The sequence below is a fragment of the Pelophylax lessonae genome (assembly GCF_965119305.1).
Source record: "Pelophylax lessonae genome assembly, chromosome: 10".
Lineage (NCBI taxonomy): Eukaryota > Metazoa > Chordata > Amphibia > Anura > Ranidae > Pelophylax > Pelophylax lessonae.
In genome coordinates this window covers 208,302,181-208,312,820 of record NC_138777.1, presented here as the reverse complement: position 1 = coordinate 208,312,820, position 10,640 = coordinate 208,302,181, and the positions used below count along the sequence as shown (strand labels likewise).

General features: G+C 38.7%; 1 protein-coding gene across 1 annotated transcript in view; it reads left to right on the top strand.

The window, feature by feature from the left end:
* Nucleotides 1-271: 271 nt before the first annotated feature.
* Nucleotides 272-10,640, top strand: part of ZNF469 (zinc finger protein 469) — a 623,268-nt gene continuing 612,899 nt past the window's right edge. Inside the window, exon 1 of the mRNA XM_082269917.1 lies at nt 272-507. The gene's annotated coding sequence lies outside the window, so the exon portion shown is untranslated. The remainder of the gene's footprint in view (nt 508-10,640) is intronic.

Sequence of the window (10,640 nt, the reverse complement as noted above, 5' to 3'; positions counted from 1 at the left end):
AGAATTAAAAATAGTCAATGTTGATGGAGAGAGTGAAGTTCCACTTTAGCTATCAATGTAATCTTGTTTATATACGTACACCAAATTGGCTGGGACAAGTTTTGTCAAAGATATGTGATCACTTTGTACATTCGGGTGAAGCTGAATATTAGTTGAAGTTCTCCACTATCCATGACAACTGTGTACAATCAAATTACATTAAACAGTTAAATAGACATAAATATAAGATATCTGCAATCCAGAATCTGAATTTCATTTGGTAGCGGGTCGGTACAGAGATTTTTTATTTGGTTTGGAAGCGTGAGGGTTAAGTGCCTGTAAAGGGGGTGGAGAAGGGAATCCCAGCCTGGAACGTGAGACCGTTCAGCTGAAAAGGAAGGTTTCAGACATAATGATGCAGCCCAGCACACAGTGTGTCTGGATGAGAAAGTCACTCATGGGCTGGGAGGAATCTCTACGTTTCCTATAGGGAAGACCTATAACATGCTCATTACTCTGGCCTGCCGGGTAAGTGGTCTGTGCCCAGATGGGCATTTTATGCTGCTCCTGCTACCTGTCTGGCCATCAGCAGGTTCCTGTCAACTGAGATGGTGCTCAGTGATACTCTGTATAGATGCAATAAGTTTTGTTCTAAAGTGGGGTCACTCTTCCGTTGGAGGTACCTGTACAAGGTGCAACCTAGGCGGTGATCATAGAGTTAATTCTATTAGGCTGAGACTCTTCTCTTTCACATTTGATAGGTGCAGTTATCTGTTGTCTGGGTGCCAGGAATGACAGATCTAGAGGGTTTAACACATTATGTGCTGCAGTTGGCAGTGAGGCAGGTACCTGGATGTCTCAAGGCAACTTTCCACTGGCACTGCCAGTTGGATATTGGCAGTGCTCTGTGTCAGCAGTGAAGTTTGTGCATGCTACAGCTGCCGGGAAACCTGCGAGCTGTCATCTGTCTCTGAGATATTCTATCCTCCACAAGAGCGCCTATAAAGTTTTAACTGTGTTGCTGCTGAAGTGAGCCCATTCTCTGTACTGTCACTGTTTGTAGCGAGGACTGTGATTCATTGTAAAGGAATGTAAAAATGTGCACGGATTCTCTTGTTAACAAACAAATTGCAATGTTCATTCTGTGTGGGATTTGTGAAGCTGACATGTCCAAGGTATGCCTTAGACATTAGAAGATGAAAATAACTAATATATTTCCAGTGCCTGGAGGTGTGAAAAGTGTTCCACACTGTACGAGAATGAATGGGGCAGCTGCCATCATCTCATTTACTAAAACCGGTGCACACAGAATCTGGTTCAGCTGTGCTTAGAAACCAATTAGTTTCTAACTTCAGCTTTTTCAATGAAGCTTTGGCAATAAAACCTAGAAGCTGATTGGTTACTATGCATAGCTGCACCAGATTCTTTGTGCACCAGTTTTAGTAAATACCCCCCACAATGTTTTAAGTCAACCTTCTGTCACTGCACAGAACAGTTTACACAAGACATGGAACTTTGATACCATCAGATAGTGCTGGAGGAGTCACCATCTTGACGTAGGGCAGTCAGTGAGAGTTGAAGATGCCACGTGAAGCTGTCAAACTGCAGCCATGTGTTCAGGCAGAGCTGAAATGCCCTCAGGCTAAAGGGCCATGTTTACATGTCAAAAAGGAACCAATGGCAGCAAGAGCTAATTAAGATCTAAAGGAGGAGATCCAGACTGAAAACAACAAGACTCCATGTGCAGTTTATTAAATAAGTAAAATAATGATGGCAGCTTTGCCTTACTTGATTGTCTCTCTATTTCATAGAGAATTATGAGCCATGGATAATTAGTCTAAATAATTATTCCACCAATTAATATTTATCTCTATAAAGAATTATTCTCCATAGATTGTTTGCCTGTTTAGATCATCATTATTGTATTCACTTACGTAAATGATACTATATAGGCCTATACTGTATAGAGAATTATTCTCCATTGAATCTTCATCTTGCCGAGTGCAAGGTGTCTCAGAATACACTATATATCAAACTCTTGTACAGTGGATAGGACACATCTGCACACTACCAGGCCATTGGCGTAGATCTTTTGGATTGCGTGCAATGAATGATGCGCTATGAATGACGCACTGTGAATTATGCACTTTTCCCCCTGGGCCTAACAAAACAAAATCACGCGGCCTACTCTTGGCACAAAATTATTGATGATAATGTTTTGGACTATTGATTTCACCTGCCGCCCAATTTATTTCCTGTGATACATACTCTGAATCTGCACATCTGTTACACAGCAAAGAAAAAGTAAACTAAAGTAGAATTTTCAATAATTTTGTCAAAAATGCCGTTACCGCCAGACACAAACGGACAATCATTATTATTGCTTTAGGCTTTTGAATTGGAGGTCTAACTGCTAAAGAAGTCTGCCCTGTGCATATTGCCTCGGTCTCCACTAACAAATGTAGAATATTCTGTTTTTTTACAAGGCAAAGAGCAGTAAATGTTATCAGCCAATACGAAATTATCTGTATGCAACATAAAGTAGACGTTGACATTAATTTAACTGTAACATTTATTATCAAGTTCCAGTGGTCATTGAAAAATTAGAATTCTACCATTATATCCGCCTTTCCTTTCTATTGGGTGTGGACAAGCTTGCTGCCATAATGATAAATAACTGTGAGAATTATATACTTTGCAATATATAACCTACTGCAGGACATACAAGGACTGGAACTACATGTCTCTCTGGGATTTAAACAGACAACATGTAGCCTAAAAACTAGAGCCAAACAAAAGTGACTTCCTTTAGCTCAGCGATCCCCTAGAATCTTCATATTGTCTCCCTGAACAGAACTTTGGCTTTATGCTGGAAAACTTATATCTTTTAATGCAGACATGCAGGTGCATGAACTTTTACATATATTACAACAGAATATTCATCTACTGCATGACAGTTAATGTGTGATCAGCCAGCTGGTCTCCTCCCAGAGATTCATACACAGCAAAGGTCATTTTGCATCATATTGAACAGTTAAAAAAACATTTTCAAAAGCTGACTGAGCGATATTTGTAAAGTTTTGGTAAAATGTAGATTTGATTTAGCAAAGATATGAAATCAAGCTTGGCATTCATATTTATGTGCTTGCTGATGATTCGAGGTGCCTACGGGTGTTTGGATTTTGCCTGCGCTGTGTTGTGTAGTTGGTAAGTCTGCCATTGTAGATGAACGTGACACCAAAAATGACAGTTGACTATCTTCTTCAATAGGATTACTGGACAAGAAGCATATGGAAAATATTTCCCTCTAAGTCCTTCATATTCAAGATTTTCTGTTCCGAGAATCTCTTGGATTGGTTTCTTGGAATCTCTTCCAGAAACATTGAATGTATATGTTATTAGACTGTTTCACATACATCTGCCTATCATTTATGAATGATTGCCATTAAATCTGTATATAGTAAACCTTTGTGTAATAATTTCCCATCTATTCAGCTTGTGGTCATCTAGACACAGTTGCCCAGACAATATAACTACTAGACCTACAGATCTACTGGAGCTACACAGACAGCACTAATCTCTGCTCTAGGTTCTCCTCATTCAGGCTCAATTATACTAGCTTCCATATGTTTTCCTCATTCAGGCCCTGTAATACTCTGTTCTCTAGGTTCTCCTCATTTAGGATCGGTAATACCCGCTTCTCTAGGTTCTTCTCATTTGGGTTCAGTAACACTGGCTTCTCTTGGTTCTCCCCATTCAGGCTCAGTAATACATCTCTAGGTTCTCCTCTTTAGGCTCAGCAATACTCGCTTCTGTAAGTTTTCCTCATTTAGGTTCAATAATACTTGCTTCCCTAGGCTTTCCTCATTTTATCAAGTATATAGCAAAGTTTAATAATTTAGAGTTCCTCTCTTATCAGATTTCAGTAAACATGCAGCTGGTCGCTATACTTTAAGGAACTTTGCAAGTAGGCACTTTTTACTGCTGAAAAGTGAAATTTTCAATTGCTTGAAATAATTCACCTTTCAAATACACAAATGAATTAATGGACATTAATCACAACAGAAGTTTCCAATATGCTAGCTGGGAATGGCTCGCTGGGCTACTGGAAATTTCACAACACTAGGAGGTATGGATGAGGAAGCTGGATCCCAATATTTGAATTGTGGTGTGTTACAGAAGAGAGAAGTGCAGTGCAGATAGATAGATCTAGGGAGGGATATCTGGAAGAGAAGGAGTGTCAACCCAAAAGAGAAAAAGTCCAAAAACATTTATTTCTTCATTTGAAACCTAACAGACAGGACAACGTGTTTCAGGAGATCAATGTTCCACCATCATGAAGGCTACAGAAATGTAAACAATACTTAAATGTACAAGATTAGGATAATGGATTGTATACAAGAATAACCCATCGTTGATTGTTGAATTAAAGGTGGACTAGTGTAATCCATAGTTATATATACTGTACATAAAAACATCATTATATGAAACACCTGACTATGAGTTAATATTTGACAAAATTCATTGTACCAATCCTGTATCAATACAGTATGTATATTAGAACCTCTGAACCAAAGTGGCTTGTCTCTGTTTATTATAAAGAAATACATGTATTTTGGACTCTATTATTTGCCTATGGAGCTCCTTCTCTTCTAATATTTACAACACTGTCTGCAAGTGATCATATCAGATACAGTATGTGTTACACAGGAAGGACCAAACTGGCATATGGATGAATTCCAACACAGGCCTACTGAATTGCATTGCTTGTAGATTGAAAGGAGAGTATCATTTTAGACTTTCTCAACCTTTCCAACCCAGAGGAATATTTTAACCCCTGGTAAGATTAGTCTATTAAGGGTCATTGGTTAAATGTCCCTTACATTGGTGGTGGTAAGTGGGAAGAATGCTTCCCTTGCAGGAGTAGCCAGAATTACACCCTTGCAGTCATGGCATTGGCTGTGCCAAGTGGTGTAGCTCAAGAAGCCCCTTGCCATACCTGGAAGAACCCAATGATTCCACATCTTTCTTTTGTTTATTTAATTTTTTTATTTTTACACATTCCCCTTAAATTGCTTTCTGATCATTTTTATTCCAATAACAAGGAATATAAACATCCCTTGTAATAGGAATAGGGCATGACAGGTCCTCTTTATGGAGAGATCTAGGGTCTATAAGTCCCAAGACCTCTCCTCTAGGCCGGAAAGTCTGAGAAAAAAAAGCAATCTCGGGCTCCCCAACTAAAAAAACGTCAGTGTTTACATCTGCTGGCTCCAGACGTGACATCATGACATGGCTCCTGGCCTCCCGAGGTCATAGAGATGGCTGGGGACCATCTGGTCCTCGGTCAGCTCTATGGTAAACGGCCGCTGCCAGCAGCTTCATTCTCCGGTTCGCTGGTTGCATGGGCAAATCGGTAGAAGCACCGAAGCGCAGGGGGGAGGAAGAGACATCCCCTCCCACAGCCTGTAAAAACAATCAAGCGGCTCAACAGCCACTATGATTGTTTTTATTTGAGATGGAATCAGCAGCTGAAAAAAACAATATCTGAATGATACCTTAAAGCCCAGGACGTCATAAGAAGTCCACCTCGGGATTAGGGTTAATGAGATATCTGCCAATTAACCAACTGGAATGGGTGAGGTCTGGATAGTTTTATCTAAAACTGGAAAACTTTTTCACTCACTTTAAAAATTAAAAGAAAATAGGCATCTACTGTAAAAAAAGAAATGTGATTAGACTTTAATTAGGAGTGCTAGAACAACAGCATCCCCAGTGATTTCAAAACATACTGTTTACCCCATCAATCCAAAAAGTCTAATAATAACCAGCAGGGGGGTTTCTGGATCTATAGTTATCCACAACTTATTTATAGTGCAATACACTTATGGAAAGTGAAGAATCTGGAAATATTTAGTGCAGGCACTTGGTTTTGAGGCACATGAATACAGTGTATTTATAGAATTCAGGAAGAAACTTGAGCAGTTTAACAGTCATAAATGCTATGAACAAGCTTTATGTTTCTAAGAACAATACTTCATAATATACTTTAAATATTCAGTAATCTTATGTTATTTCAGTCACTGAAGTGTGTAACATTCTGTCCCTACCATATCACATAGTAATAGATCTTATTAACTAAGTAATTTGAAAGCTATTTCATTTTTTTTTCGGGTCTTGGTCACGCAATATAACAACGTGTTGCAGTTCACACATTGTATGCAATGCTTAGACCATGTGATGCAGCTTTGCTTAGTAGTGATTTGTCTTTAATCTATGTCAATGGTCAAAAATCTATGGTCAGAAATCAAAAATCACATATGCATCTTCACATTGTATTTCAATTATGTCTAGCCTACACTTATTTCACTAAAGTAACTTGATGATTGTAAATCGTATTATGTTTCATTTAATCTTTTTTTTATTCCAGAAAAGCGCTTCTGCTCCGCCCACACTGCCATATGTTTACTACTTGATAAACCAGGCTTTACCTTTGTATAACCTTATTTACAAGGGATGTGCCTGTTCAAAAAAAAATACTAAAATATGGCAACCGTGGCTAGACAATTTGGTTTCCCAAATGGCTGACTTGGTTTTTTCTCAATTATCTCTCTCAATGGGCCAGTTATGTGCCCCCTAGCGAGGTATGAAGAGAGCAATGTGTGATTGGGTGTGTGTGTGTATATGTGTGTTTAAGTGATGGTAGTATGTGTAGAAGTGATGTTGTTTTCCTTTTGGTATTGGCTGATACAGATTGCCCATGTGTTCTGTACAGTTGAGTCAGTCTAAATATATTAACAGTTGAGCTGTGATACTTTGTGGATGGTATAATATGTATTATCCTGTTCCTTACTATTGCGGGGCCCTGCGTAGCCCACATTAAAGCCATCACTTTAATTTAGATGGCACTGGTTCTGCTTGGTTTTGTATGATAAAATATGAAAAAAATGTAAATAAACACCTTTAAAAAAACAAAAACAAAAAAAAAGGTAATAATTGTAAACTTACTTTGTGAAGATCCCCACATATTTACTTCCTTGAATTATGTGGCACAGTCGCTATGCCACGTGAGTAGGCACTGCTGTGTCATACGTTTTACACTGCCTACTGAAAAGGAGAATTTTCTGCAGGCAGGGTCAGCACAGGACTCACTGCTTGCAGGCAGCAAGATACCATGGAATACATAGTCCTTAAAAATTGAGATGCTACATAGCATGCAGTGAATCCAGGAATTTGTGGAAAGAACTGTCCAGTAGACAGGCAGCACTCACAGCATTAAAGGACATTTGTGGGTTTTTTCCAAAGAAAACCATCATTTGTATTCCTATCACAATGCTGATGTTATAAAATGAAAGTGTGTGCTGTGACCACAGATTTCTTTTAAGCCACTTCATTCAATAACTCCCAAGCAAATAGGGTAAGAACCTGCTCTTATCCTCCTCTTTTAGCACCTGTGTAAGCTAGGCATCAAATTTTTTTTTAATTATATAACAACATTTTACTACTAAGCATCAATGGTTTATTTCTCAAACAGGTTTTTAGTAGGTCAGACCCAGTTTTTATCATGTTGGACGAATGAACCGGTAACCTCTGCCAAAATAAACATTGTATGCATTTAGCATTACAAACCTGTGGGATTCCCAGTTGCATTGCTGAGTGACATTGTGGTTTTGGAAAACAGAATGTAAATGTACGAGCAGTTAATTAAGTAAAATGATACCGCTAAGTTTATTGCATTATCTGCACAATAAACTACTAGCCATTATATAAAAAAAGAGATACAAGTATGCAACAATTTATTTCTGAGCTGAACAGTTTATTAACCACTTCAAGACCAGGCCTATTTCTGAGATTTGTTGCTTACAAGTTAAAATCAGTATTTTTTGCTAGAAAATTACTTAGAACCCACAAACATTGCTGTATATATATTTTTTTTAGCAGAGACCCTAGAGAATAAAATGGCGGTTGCTGCAATATTTATGTACAATGTATTTGCGTAGCAGTCCTTCAAACGCAATTTTTTTTGGAAAAAATACACTTCAATGAATTAAAAAAAACTAAACAGTAAAGTTAACCCAATTTTTTAGAATAATGTGAAAGATGTTGTTACGCTGAGTAAATAGATATCTAACATGTCACACTTTAAAATTGCACACACTCATGGAATGGGGACAAACTAGGGTACTTAAAAATCTCCATAGGCGAAGCTTTAAACAATTTTAATGGTTACCTGTTTAGAGATACAGATGAGCTCTCTAACGATTGAGGCAATACCTCATGTGTGGTTTGAACACTGTTTATATTTGCGGGCGTGACCTACGTATGCGTTTGCTTTGGTGTGCAAACACGGAGGGACGGGACGCTTTGAACATTTTTTTTTTTTTTCATTTATTTTGTTTTTTTATTTTTACACTGTCCCTTAAAAAAAAAAAAAAAGTCTGATCACTTTTATTGCTGTCACAAGGAATGTAAACATCCCTTGTGACAGTAATAGGCAGTGATAGGTACTCTTTATGGAGGGATCTGGGGTCCAAACTCCTCTGTACTTGAAAGTATTCAGAACACCAAGACCGATTACGGTTTTGTTCGGTGGTGGTGGCTCAGGTTTCCTGGTGGGCATCCCCCCACTCCTTGTAAAAACAGCCAAGCAGCTGCTTAGCTGCATCAGTTGTTAAACCAAAAAAGCTGACCATCGCAGGCATAACCCCAGTACAACCACTTGAGCAAACTGATGTACAGGTATGTGATTTTGCAGAAAGTGGTTAATGCTCTGAAGACATTCATTGGGGTTGATTTATTAAAGGCAAATAGTCTGTAAATTGCAACTGTATTGTAAGTGTAAGGCAAGTGCAGTTGTGCTATCTCTGAAATTAGGGAAAGCTCTGCTGATTTCTATCATCCAATCATGTGCGAGTTCATCGATGGACACAGCGCTCCATAAGTCATAACTACAGGTTATATCACCATCTGCAGGAGTATGACTAGGCAGAACAAAAAAACATTCGACTACGCCCATGGGCCATTTTCAGCTAGTATATAACCCCCCTCTCTGCTATAGGTATTCAGTTCAGTAGCAAGCAGTATTAGAAGTATCAAATACTTCATAGAGGGATGGGTGCTGTGTTCGTCGATGAAAAAATGGATTTTATGGTGAGTAAAAAATCCCATTTTCTTTTTCGTTCTTTGAGGGACACAGCGCTCTATAAATCATAACTACAGGGATGTCCAAAAGCAGTGCCAAAAGTAAACTGAAGGGTGGGGAAAATAACCCAAGGCTAAATACGAGAGCCCTAACCGAGTCACAGGAGCCCCATCTGAAAAATAAAAATGTAAAGAAAAAACCTCTCAAGAGGAAACAGCCCCTCCTAACAAAACCTTGTGGCCAAAAGAAGCAAAAAAGGGGCTGAAATTTGCCTGGGGCCTGTTCAAAGTGCTTAGATGTTACTGTATCTAGGCCTCACAGACAGCCCTAAGTCAATACACCAAATGGCCTAAGATTTGTGGAAATCTAATCACTACCTTTGAGTCTGCAGGACATCCCAACCCTGAAAACATGGGCAATATTATGGAGTTATACCCCTTCTTTTCTGACTATACCACCCTCCACTCAAGATTGTGAAGTGTTTCTATAGGAATAAGTGCCAATTTGTTAGGTAAAGTACTGATGCTGGATGAGAAAACCAAGCTCATAATCAGTGTTTTGATTCACTCCAAAGGTTTAGTAAAGCTGAGGTCAGGGCTCTGTGCAAGTCAGTCCCGTCCTTGTACACCAGAAAAAGGGTCTTTCCCAAACTGTTCACACAAGGTTGGAAGAGCACAATTTTCACCTGAACTCAGTCATTTAGAGTGAGGTCCACATACTATTGACCACAGAGTAGCTGTGATGGTCAGGTCTCCACAAAACTTTGGCCACCAAGGGGTTTATTTCCTAAGAGAGTCACAATTCTGCAGAGAAACTAATCAGCTTCTAACCTCAGCTTATTTAATTAGGCTTTAGCAATAAAACCTGGAAGCTGATTGGTTTCTCTGCAGAATTGTGACTAATTTTGCCCTCTCTAACTTAAGTAAATAAACCCCATAGTGTATATTATAGGTCAGATGCCATGACAAAGTGCCTTTTTAAATGGCTCAAGGACAAAGGTGGGGAAAAACTTGCACCTCAATACCTTCTTTTTCAATATCAGCAGCAGCCATTAGAAAAGTATTTCCTCTCCTTTTTGGAGTTCTCCTTCATTCTACATTATCGAAATGCAGAAAAGGGAGATGCTGTTATCATGTAATGCACGCATGCATTGAAGTGCATGTATAATTCTTCATCCAGAATGCACTATTAGCAATTTAAACAGTCTGACAGCTGTCAAATTTTGCTCCCTCCCTACAATCAAAGTAGGCACCACTATATTAAAAATTCACCTGCACACTTCTGTCAGTCTGTATTCATCTCAATGCATTTCTGTCCATGTATGTCTGTTTATATTAATAAAGGAGAGTTTCAAGAATTATCTGTGAAAAGGCAGTGGGATACATTTGTAATGCATTAACATGACTTTGTTGTTGAAAGAAAAATATTATAAAGCAGGACCTCCAAAAGAAGAGGATTTATTCCTTATCTCATGTGCCATTGATCTTTGCTCAGTTTAAGGCCTCATGCACACTGGATG